Here is a 12,832-nt window from a genome sequence, read left to right as displayed (position 1 = left end):
TGTATCAACAGATATTTCCTTAATTGTTATTTTGATGGTGGAGAGTCTTGTCTAGTGTGTAACATGTCCAAAACAACCCATTGGTCTTCTACCAATCACCATGAAGGCTATAGAATATAAGTTACACCTCATTCCCTTGTGGATTGGGTCAGCTGGAAGAAAGCACTCCCATCAGGATCAAATCTTGTTTTTTATTATAGGATACAGTTGATCAGTCACAACAGCATAATTGATAAGTGAATCCTCTAAGCCAGGCCAGGCCACAAAAACCATGAGGTCATTTAAATGCCATGCCACCACTAACGTCTACTCTTTATTAAGTGTGAGTTATGCTTACCAAGATTAAGTACACTTTGTTTAGTTGTTAATTGATCTGAATATTTGAGTTGTGTGGGTTGTGGACTAATATTTTGCTGTTCTTTCCTTTTCCTTTTCATCAGAAACCAACCAGCTAAACAATAAATACGATGAACTGGATCCCCTGTGTTTGTGGCATTGTTTTAAACAACCCATTGCGTTGATCCACCATAATCCCTCACACACCCAGTCAATATTTTACAACATGCTTTGAGTCAACTGATTAAGGTTACTGCTACGATTTGGACAAATTCAGTTAATTTTGAGGCCATACAGGCATTGATTTCAGAAGTCCCTCTGTAACCTTTCACACAATTCCCAATGTTAAGTTATAGAAAAGGTGCATCAATCAAGAAATAAACTTGCTAGATGAAATGTCAAGCGTGTGATCTGCTGCAACTCAATTTCCCTACGGGGACAAATAAATTACTACTACTAGTACTACTGCTTAGCCTTACATAGAACAGCAGTCCTGCCTATGAGCACAGTCAGATTGTTTGAAACGGCCCTGTACGGCCTCTGCCTAAAGAGTTGTGTGATGGAAAATTCTGGTATTTAAACAGAACTTCTCCTCACCTTGTGATATGTGTTGCTCAGCTGTGAGCCAGGCTCATTCCTTACTGAATGGATAGAAAACTTTTTGCCACCACAAAAGACCCATGAGATAATTATATTAGGACAGGAGGAGGCTCAGTGATGTCATGTCTTTTTATGCTCCATGGTTGACACTGATTCTGCATATTTCAATTTCAACCTTCCTGATGGCTCGACAGTTTTGTTACAGTACCTATATAATTATTAATAAAGTGTAAAAAAAAAAAAAAAAAAAACTCGGCCGGGACAGTGTTGCAGCCTCTGTGCAGCTATTCAGGTGCACAAACCTAACGCACATCTCCAGCTGGGTCCGTGTACGTTTCGTTAGTTTGATTTTTCCTTAAACCAAACTGTCAGAAAACGAAAGTCAGCTGGTAATTTGGTTTTCCGTTTCAAATCAAAAACCAAAAAAACCACAATTCAGGCTGTTTTTTTTGTTTTTTTGTTTTTTGTTTTTACAACGAAAAAAAACCAAAATCAAATTATGGTCAAATTTTGATTGCCTTTTCGATTTTGATCTTAAACAACACATTAACGCCGATGACAGACCGGAAGTGTCGGAACTTCAAAATAAAATCCCAGTGAATTGCGTTATAGCCACAGACTGTTGATTAATGGCCTATAAAATCTTTTTTTCTTTCTTTGTAAATGTTGTGTTTTGAGCACATGGATACATTTTCACAGCTGTGTTTATTTTTACACATGAGTGACAAGCTGATCGTTAATTAGTTAATCTTCCTCATCTCCTCGCTGCCTGGCTCTCTGTCTCCGCTGCTGTAGCGCTTCGCTTCGCTTCCATTCAGTCAGATCATGTTCACAGCGTGTTCTGCGGCCCGTCTCCGGTCCCAACCGGGCTCCGGACAGGCTGTCCCTCTCTGAAGCAGAGGGTGAGGTGGTCAGCTTCACTCCTGCATTAACGCCGATGACAGCCTGGAAGTGTCTGAACTTCAAAATAAAAGCCCAGTGAATTGAGTTATAGCCACTGTACTGTAGCCTATATTAATAGCCTATGAAATAGATAGTTTTTAATTTAATTTTATATGGCTTGAACGCCATTATATGAGACCAGGCTATTAATTGAATACTGACTGATTGTTTTATTTGAGGAATATAGCTATATTACGATCTGCTGCAGTAACGTTCGCCACCCTATGGAATAATGCTGCATGGGGCTGGGTGATAGACCAGCTCTTCTCAGAGACTCAACCCGACCCTGAGGTCTCCAACCCCGGGCATATTTGGCAGGTGGCAGCGGCCCCTTTATGGTTCTTTTCTACTCTTTTCAGTCACATGAGATCCAGTCCCAGACCTCGGCTACAGTCCGGGATTTCATCAGGCTCCCTTCCCGGCACAGGGCACTCTAATCGGCAGCTTAGATGAGGGGAATCGCCGTGCGTAATGGTCGCGCGTAATGACAGCTCCTCGCCGGTGAAACACAATAAACTGCGCTACGTTTGTCTCATGGCACGGTGGAGCCTACACAGAGGTACACAAACAGGTGGATCAGGAGAACGAGCGAGGAGAACAGTACATGAGGAAGATTAGTTAACGATCAGCTTGTGTGAAAAAATAAACACAGCTGTGAAAATGTATCCATGTGCTCAAAACACAACAGTTACAAAGAAAAAAAAGATTTTATAGGCCATTCATCTACAGCTGTGGCTATAACACGAGTCACTGGGCTTTTATTTGGAGTTCAGACATTTCCGGTCTGTCATCGGCGTTAATGTGTTGTTTAAGATCAAAAACAAAAAGACAATCAAAATTTGACCGTAATTTGATTTTGGTTTCCTCGTTTTTCCGTTTCAAAACCAAAAAACTAACAAAAAACAACTTTGTTTTTCTGTTATTCTGTTTTAAAACAAAAACAGAATAACGTGGAAAATTAAGTCTTTGACTTTTCTATTGTTTTGTTATTATGATATTTGGAAACTTCGCTCCACAGCGGCCAGGTCCCGGAGCAACTCTCTCCACACCCCCCGCTTGCGTCCGCTCCCCCCCCCCGGCCGGAGCTCCGTGGTCCATATGCCATCCCTGCAGTGCACCAGAGTTCCCCGGGTCACGCTGCTGATCCGCCCCGCGGAGCAGGCAGCTCGCAGCGGCCTCTTCCTACAGCGGATCGCTCCGTCCCGGACCGGGGAGCGACGTCGCCGCAGCTGCCACTGCCGCTGTGAGCTGCCTGGTCAGCGGGGCGGAGCAGCAGCTTGACCCGGGGATGGCGACCACGGTCCACAGCGGCTCAGACGCAAGGTGTGGAGAGAGTGGCTCCGGCCGGCCGCTGTGGCCAGCTGGGACACAGATTATTCTCTCTGTCTTCATTGAACAAGTAAATCATGTCATGCAACAGCCTATAGGCTATATCTGTATCTCGTATTGGATCGATTGCACCATCTACTGGATGAAAATGAAAATGCAACACAGAACAACTAAGTTACACTACGCGTCACGTTACGCGTAGTGGTGCACACCGGGCAGATCAACTTCCGGCTGCGCAGCAATAGAGTCTGCGACCGCACGCACGTGTGAACGCGTAACAACATTAGTCAAACAGTGACAGACAGACGTGCACAATCTGCTTCATACGAACGCAGCTTCTTGTCACGCGTGACACAGTTTGCGCACGTCGTTTCCGCGTACGCGTGAGCGCCTGACAAAAATGTTCAATCAGCTTCACGCGAGCGTTAATGCGTGCGTTTGCTGAAAAACGCATGAATGTTACACGTGGTCACTACGCGTAGTGTGATTACCGGCGTGCAGCAGCCATCACGCGTGAACGTGCGCGTGAACGGGGGGCCATTATAAGTCAATGAGGAAACTACATTACACGTCAGGCGCTGTCTGCTGCACAGGCGTCAAAGCACGCGGGTGTGACACGTCCAGTTGATAGCTGCGCACGTAATATGACACGATTGTACCGGCATACACACACACACACACACACACACACACACACACACACACACACACACACACACACACACACACACACTCTATCACACACACACTGTGAAGTTGTCCTAAATGCTGCCTCCCAGTAACATTCACATAGACACTCACTGGATCACATCTAAAAACACACATATTTGACCATGTGGCATTGCACTGCTCAAATGTGTTTATTATGATGTAATCGTCTGGATGTAATATTGTATTAAAATGTAGAGTAGACTATCATTAACATTAATTTATTCTTTACGTGCTGTTTACTGTGTTGCAAGTCCACAACAAATACATTAGTTCTGCCCTCCAACAGCACATAAAAGCATTTCTTGTTAGGTTTGTTTTGTTTTTGAAGAGAAATAACACACATTACTATTTAATATTGAATAAGCAGTATTTACCAAGCATCAGCCTTTGAGGCTGAAACATGAAGACAACATGGAAGTACAAAAAACAGTACTTCCTCAAACGGCCACTAGAGGCTGATTCCAAAAGTGAGTCCCCAAAATGCCGAAACAGAGATAAACATGTTTGTCTCAACAGGTATGATTACTGTACAGTGGGTGTGTTTTTCTATAACTCTCCCATTTAAAGAAGACATATTATGCCCCCTTTCCACAAATTAAAATAGTTCCCAGGTGTCTTAAAGGCATGTCTGTGACGTGGTCAAAATACCCCAAGAATCAAACATCACAGCTCTTTTCATCCTCTCAAAACAGCCCAGGGGGCTATTGCACAAAAGTAGAATAAAGAAATCCAGGATAACTGAGCAAGCGCGAGCTTGACCTAGTCTGGTCGGAGCATCTTGGCTTAGTTGGTTGCACTAACGCCGAGCCAGGCTGAGGAGCAGAGGCTTGGTCAAGCCAGGTGTAACTTATTCCCTCGTCAGTAGACCACAGAGATTGATCACCGATTCACCAATCAGAGGACAGGTGTGGCCACTTTCCTCCAATCAACAGGAACTTAATGCTGACGTCAGGTGACTCACCTCTTAAAAAAAAAAAAAAAACCAACAGTTGTGCACTTTGCCTAAATGATGAGCAGTGGAAGTTGATTCATTGCCCAAATTCCTTATAATCTTAAGTACATAACAAGTAATACAAGTTCATACAGCAAAAGTGGCCAAAAGTTCAACAGGTGAAAATGACTTACCGGTAAATATAAAAACATTATGCAGTCTGCTGCTTCAATAAATTGCTGATAACAATGTTCACATGAGACCATCCGGCGCCTCAGGAGGGGGAAGCAGTGCTCCGCCAACACTGTTTACAGTGGAGGAGGGGAGCTGTTGACCTCGACTGGGGATATCGTCGGGCAGTGGAAGGAATACTTCGAGGATCTCCTCAATCCCACTGACACGCCTTCCGTCGAGGAAGCAGAGGCTGAGGACTCAGAGGTTGATTCATTCATCACCCAAGCTGAAGTCACTGAGGTAGTCCGGAAGCTCCTCAGTGGCAAGGCACCGGGGGTGGATGAAATCCGCCCTGAGTACCTCAAGTCTCTGGATGTTGCGGGGCTGTCGTGGCTGACACGCCTCTGCAGCATCGCGTGGCAGTCGGGGACAGTGCCTCTGGACTGGCAGACCGGGGTGGTGGTCCCTCTCTTCAAAAAGGGGGACCGGAGGGTGTGTCCCAACTACCGGGGGATCACACTCCTCAGCCTCCCGGGGAAAGTCTATTCCAGGGTGCTGGAGAGGAGAATTCGGCCAATAGTCGAACCTCGGATTCAGGAGGAACAATGCGGTTTTCGTCCTGGCCATGGAACGCTGGACCAGCTCTACACCCTCCGCAGGGTGCTCCAGGGCGCATGGGAGTTTGCCCAACCAGTCCACATGTGTTTTGTGGACTTGGAGAAGGCTTTCGACCGTGTTCCACGTGGCATCTTGTGGGAGGTGCTCCGAGAGTATGGGGTCGGAGGCCCTCTGCTGAGGGCTGTACGGTCCCTGTATGACCGGAGCAGGAGCTTGGTTCGCATTGCCGGCAGTAAGTCAGACCTGTTCCCGGTGCGTGTTGGACTCCGGCAGGGCTGCCCTTTGTCACCGGTTCTGTTCATTATTTTTATGGACAGAATTTCTAGGTGCAGCCAAGGGCCGGAGGGGGTACGGTTCGGGAGCCACTTGATTTCATCTCTGCTTTTTGCAGATGATGTGGTCTTGTTGGCTCCCTCGAGCCAGGACCTTCAGCATGCACTGGGGCGGTTTGCAGCCGAGTGTGAAGCAGCTGGGATGAGAATCAGCACCTCTAAGTCAGAGGCCATGGTTCTCGACCGGAAAAAGGTGGCTTGCACCCTCCAGGCCGGGGGAGAGTTCCTGCCTCAGGTGGAGGAGTTTAAGTATCTCGGGGTCTTGTTCACGAGTGAGGGGAGAATGGAGCGTGAGATCGACAGGCGGATCGGTGCAGCAGCCGCAGTAATGCGGTCATTGTATCGGTCCGTCGTGGTGAAGAAGGAGCTGAGCCGAAAGGCAAAGCTCTCGATTTACCGGTCGATCTACGTTCCCACCCTCACCTATGGTCATGAACTCTGGGTCATGACCGAAAGAACTGGATCCCGGATACAAGCGGCCGAAATGAGTTTCCTCCGCAGGGTGGCGGGGCGCTCCCTTAGAGATAGGGTGAGGAGCTCTGTCACCCGGGAGGAGCTCGGAGTAGAGCCGCTGCTCCTCCACATCGAGAGGAGTCAGCTGAGGTGGCTTGGGCACCTGTATAGGATGCCCCCTGGACGCCTCCCTCGTGAGGTGTTCCGGGCATGTCCCACCAGGAGGAGGCCCCGAGGAAGACCCAGGACACGCTGGAGTGACTATGTCACTCGGCTGGCCTGGGAACGCCTTGGGGTCCCCCCGGAAGAGCTGGAGGAAGTTTCCGGGGAGAGGGAAGTCTGGGGATCCCTGCTCCGACTGCTGCCCCCGCGACCCGACTCCGGATAAGCGGTGGACAATGGATGGATGGATGAATGTTCACATGAGGTGTATAAATTATTTGGAAGGTGGTTGCTCACAGTCACTCATTTTATTCTCATTTTCTTACCTCAACCAACATTTAGGCCAATATATTAACATTTTATAAAAAAAAAATAGAAAAATAAATCTATATGCCATTTTTGCTACATTGCTTTTTATGAGAAGCCAGTGATATATAGCTACTACTGTATAGTGGTCATAGAAAATATCATAGAAGGACACAGATTTGTAAATGTATTTAGTTTGTTTAGAAATCAGGCCAATATGTACATAAGAACATTGAATAACTGTATGAAACACATTGATTTCTGATCAGAGTGACTGCTGACTTCACAGATAAAGACAACAGAATCAACTTAGCCTGGCTGTTAGCCTGGTCTGGAGCAGGCTAGCTGCAGAGAATGAATCACCATAGTAACTTGACCAGGATTGATTTGAGCTGCTTTCATGCAACCGACTTGAGGTCAAATTAAGCCAGGATAACCAACATATCCCAGCTTAATCCCTTATCTAGGTTTTGTGCAATACCCCTCTGTTCAGAACGGCTGGTTTCAGTGCCTGCCCCTTTAAATGCAAATGAACCACTGCTTGCCTCGCCCCATAGACCAGAGCGGCATTTTTATGCAAATGAGAATGACTGATGCATCCTGGGTAATTTAGGGCCAGCACCTGGCTTTTTAAATTGCACTCAGTGGCTTTTTGTGTTTTGATGGAGCGTAGACTAACTAACAATCAATTTGAATGTTTTATTTTTTGTTTCTTTTGTAGCACTATGTCTCATAATTATTTTGACACCCTCCTTGAAACCCACCGTTCACGCTATCTTGAAAAATTACAATTAATTAATCTACCGGTATGCTCATTTAGCCTCCCACAATGATCAATGACTCCACACAGTGGCCAGAAATTTCTTACCCAGACATCTACACGTATTTGGTCGAATCACCGGGTAGGTTTTGGCTAAGTGTTGTCTGTAAATAGCCTGTTAATAGCCAACTTTTTGTTAGTTAGTTTGTCAAGCCAGTTAGGCTGAACTTTTCAATGGAGGGATGCCGGGCGCTGCTCCTAAATTACCCAGGATGCATCAGTCATTCTCATTTGCATAAAAATGTCGCTCTGGTCTATCCCTAACTGGTACCAGGTAGGGGTGGTATTATGCAAATTCGAAACCTATTTACATCACTGGAAGACAACTGAGGGAACAGCTCGTAAAAACCACCTAGGGAGCCTATTACAGATATTTTTGTCAATTCTCACATTTTGGGGGCCGGAAGTCAAGACAAACACCCAAATATATGTTAAAGAGCCTTCAAAAAGTGATATTTCCATAATATGTGCAAAGTGAGGATATGTTTCTTTGAGTGACAGGTGGGTGAGCTACAAAACACGTATATAATGGCATCACAGAGGCTGCATCCGTCTTTATTTACTCTGCCATGAACATGAAAAACACACAATGAATGTGAACAGGACACTTACAGCTGTTGGTCTTTGAGTGAACTTGAGCGACATGTTTTATGTTAATTCAGTCATTTAAAGTCTTTTATAATACAGCAGATGAACGCAGGTGTGTGTAATACAGCAGGTCTGAATGTATGGGATGTTTAGCAGATGATGTAATGGAGTCACCATAATGGAATGACACAGGGACTGCATGAGCTTCAGCTGTATTATTTAGGCTTACATTGTTGTTGCTGTGGCAGGCCTTCAAACCCACACCATCACTTTGACGCCAAGCAACATAGACACACACAAACGCTAGACATGTCTCAAACAACACACACACTGACACACACAGTGCAGTAGGCTAATTGGGCTAATAAGTGTCAGTCTGTTCTACGTCCACTGCTCTTCTTATTCTGAGGGATGAAAAGATTTCTTCCTCCTCTGCCTTTTCATCTTTCCTGTCCTGTTCCTCCTCAGAGGCGGAGTGTATCCAGCCATCTCATTTAGACTCCTGAGACTTTTGTTCCTTTTTACTCTTCAAGTTTGACTTATTACTCAGTCAGTTTGAGTGAAATCTTGTATCTGAGCGTCACTCACACAAAGTAACTGTGGGGTGTTTTTTTCCCCCCCAAACCCTGGAGTATTTGATCCTTTAGCTCACATTGTTTCATACAATAGAACAATGTCTTTCACACTCAGGTGGCACCACGGAAAATTACAAAATCTCTCCTGGTACTAATTCTACTAAATGTGGCGTTCAGTCCGTGCTCCATGCTTACACCGCTGCATTTGTCTCTGGTGATGCTGAGGACGACAGAGCAGCTAGATTTGACCTGAGTAGAGAGATGTCGAAAGCAAAAAGGCCAAAGGGCAGAACAGATTGAAGCTGGAGGGAAACCACACCACCGTGGACTTGTGGCACATGTGGCCCGACCTGCAGCACATCACAGATTATCAGGAGAGGAGCAGTGGGGAGGAGGGGAGGGGGGGTGTACACTCACCTCCAGGCCCTTCGATATGAACCGACAGAGGGGGTTTGGCCGTGGGGAGCGGACAGAGCACATCACTCACCGCGTCATTGTTGGATGTGCACAAGGCCTTGAGGAGAACAAACCCGTGTGCTGAGGGCTCATCAGAGGTGGCTGATGTGTTTGTATTAGCTTGACCCTCGCTGTTGAAGCTCTGCTGCGCCCATCTGCTTCAAGTGCACCGTCCGAGAAAAGCACTGTGACCTTCATGAGTGACGATCATCCAGTAGATGTCACCCCAATCATGATGAAGGCTCATGACTCATGAAGAGACATTGAAGAGACCAATTCAGATAACACCAATGCTCACACCGCTCTCACACATCTAGAGGGCAGGGACACCTGTGAAATAATGTGTTTCTCACTTATGATGTTCATCTTGTTTTTCTATAGACTGCACTTACTCCCCCAGTGTTTGGGTCATAAGGACCTTCACTGTATAATACAACGGGGAACTGTCCAAATGTAGTTCTGGGTTAGGTAAGAAAAGGCACAGGTACATGAGACAATGGCCAGGTCCCAGAGATTTCATATGCGTGTGAGCCAAAAGTGACAATAGGATCAGTCTCACATGTAACTTAATGTAATGCTTTATTTCAAGCTTTTGTGTGCGTTTTATTAGTGAAAACCAGTAAAGTAGAATAACATTCAATTGTAGACCATGACACCAGATGAAGTACAAAACAAATTTATGTTGTATTTTGTATCAGCAAATGTTGAAAACACAATTTTATTCTAAACCACAATCTAATAGATAAGAAAAGAATTGCCACCAGGACCAACCTACATGCTGACCTCTACTTTAAACTGTGTGTACAGAATAATAATATAAATGCAGAACTTTTGTTTTTACTTCTATTTCCTGGACTTAAAAAAAGGTCTAATAAATAGATTAGGAGTTAGTATTTTTTTTCTCCACACACAGAAGGTTATTGCTCTAAAACTGTGTCAGTGATCACTTTGTCTTTGCCACGAGCATCCCTCAACACAACAAGTGTGACCTATCAAGATGATGATTGCACAGGTGTATCTGGGCCAAGTCACAGTAAAGACTCACTCTCTGTGACTACACAATGCCACTGATTTTGCACATTTTCAGGTTGCATGCCCACCAGAGCGGTTGCCTATCAAATGAAAGGCAATTTCACTCCCAGAAGCCATTTCCAAAGTCGTTTCTGAGAATGCTGCAGCACGTCCAGCAGCCTCACAATCATAGTCCATACAGCAACCCATGACCTCTATGTGTTCACCTGACTTTGGTTGGCAGTAAACTCAGATGTATGTGTTAATGATAATTACAACGAGACATTTAGGCCCATTGTTGTACCATTCATCTGACACCATTGCTTCATGTTGCAGCATGATAACACACATATGCATGTAAATCAATGAAGTTGAAAACTACGGTGGCTGGGAGGTGCAAACCAAAATTACAAAATGTGAAACAGTTAAGTATTTTCCCTATCCCACTCACATTCCCCTGGTCATCATGATGATGATAAGACAAGTTAAATAACTAGACAATAAATGCATGATAAACAATGAGTAAGTAAAAATAATAAATAAGGGAAATTAACTTAAAAGCAAGACTAAATTGGTAGGTCTTCAGTTTGCTTTTAGAGATGTCAACACTCCCTGCTGCGCTCAGGTCCTCAAGGACCGCAGGGAGAGGTAACTCGTTGGAATCAGTTAGAAATGTTAATGTTATAGAGCTCTTTGTAGGCTCTTATTTTGACAGGCCAGTCTTGCCCAGTCCAATATGGTGTCAGCGTTGATGTATAAATCAGCCACTGCTGCAACTGTGAACACATTATGTGCTGCTGCTGTACCCATTCTCCTATGTTATATAATCAGTTCTTTTAAAACATATTTTTGATATTTTAAAGGAGCATTATCGCAAATACAGCAGTAATAGCATAAAATAAGCTGACATATGCAAAAGATGGGTCGGGGGGAGCCATAAGTAAATTTACAAAAAAAATCGCCAACAGTATAGTGTCCGTGGGGCAAATGCAGCATTTGTCTTTGTTATGATCCAAGCCGGCCCGGCGCTTGCTGCGTTAAAATGCACTCGGAACTCGCAAATCCGACCTCCGAACCGGACAAATATGCAACAGTAAGTAATGTAGCAGTGTTAGGCTGCTCACAGTCACTGAATCGCTGGTAGAACACTTTGTCTCCACGTCCCTGTGTCTTTCTTCAGCTGTCCTCTCAGCGTTATTAAGGAGGAGGACGTTTCAGTTGTTGTTGTCGTTGTTGTGGTTGTGCGCGACGTAGAGCTGCCGCTTCCACTAGCGAGTTTTCTTTTTCCCGCGATTGCACGTTCATTCGGCCTGGTGAGGGAGGAGGAGGGGGGAGGGAGAAGGAGGGGGGCGGGGGGGACTAAACGAGGCTGCTCTCTCTCTCTGACAGCTGCCCACTTGTTTATATCTGATAAGCTCCGCCTGGCTCCATCTAGTGGCCGAATTTTGCGATAATACTCCTTTAAGTAAATTTTTCTGTGAACACATGCAATTTTACTTAGGTAATATTAATTATGCACAAGTACAAAAAGATTATACCACTTATCTGACACTTCTCATACCACTTGTGGTTTGTATGAGGAGCCCACTGGTCCATAATAGTTATTTCCACACAAAATCATATAAAAAAAAACATCCCTACTTTGTTAGCATCCCAGACTTCCCAAATGACTCAGCTGTGTTTCATGCAAGCACAACTATTCCTACTTTATTTGTAATTCAGCAAATTAGAAAGTGAACTACTGTAAGAAGGGAATATGAGATACACCAGCTTCATATTTCCATGCACATAGTGTGGTACAGTGTGTGTGTGTGTGTGTGTGGGGGGGGGGGCGGGGGGGGTCAGGGTCCCTGCATGTGTTTATGTGTATGAATGATAATGTGCAGTCCCACCACTCACCTGCCTGCAGCGTTGCTTCCAGCTTACTCTGCAGATCTCTCTCTGCTTAGCTCAACACCCAGCAGCTCATCTCAGCGGATCAAACCCAGATTCATTCAACTTTCTCCTCCCAAACTTCTCCTTTTGCATCTTTTTACCTCTCTCTCACATTTATACCAGATTTTTTTCACTATATCTTGCTGAAGCATTGCCAATATTTCACTTTTGAGGATATAGTTTTTGATTAGATTAGTCTAGATTGCAGACAAGGTCTAATTAGGTTGTGTCAATCAAAAGTGTGTAGAGAACAAGGATTTGCTTATATAATATAAATATTTAGCAGTTTTTATAAAGAGCTCAATTTAACTCAATAAAGAGCTAAATTATATAATTAGAATTAACTATGACTATATGACTAACTATATACTGCATCACAGGAAATTAATTATGGTCTTATTACTAATTAATGTTTTTTGAATAAGCCTTTCTCTGCAGGATTAGGTGCCACTCCATATTTTAGTTGTCATTGTCACAAGGTGTAGTCCTCACCCTGCAGCGTCAGTTGTTCCTTCATGGCCCTGAAGGCAGCTTTCTGGGGTTTCAAAAATAA

The 12,832-nt window shown here is 44.7% G+C and overlaps 1 protein-coding gene across 1 annotated transcript in view; it reads left to right on the top strand.

Annotated features, from left to right (window-relative positions):
* Positions 1–12,832, top strand: part of rab26 (RAB26, member RAS oncogene family) — a gene marked incomplete at both ends in the record, with an annotated part of 111,038 nt that overhangs the window by 82,502 nt on the left and 15,704 nt on the right. The window lies entirely within an intron of this gene.

Source organism: Trachurus trachurus (genome assembly GCF_905171665.1).
Source record: "Trachurus trachurus genome assembly, chromosome: 19".
In the NCBI taxonomy this organism is placed as follows: Eukaryota; Metazoa; Chordata; class Actinopteri; order Carangiformes; family Carangidae; genus Trachurus; species Trachurus trachurus.
This window is presented reverse-complemented; position numbering and strand designations above follow the sequence as displayed.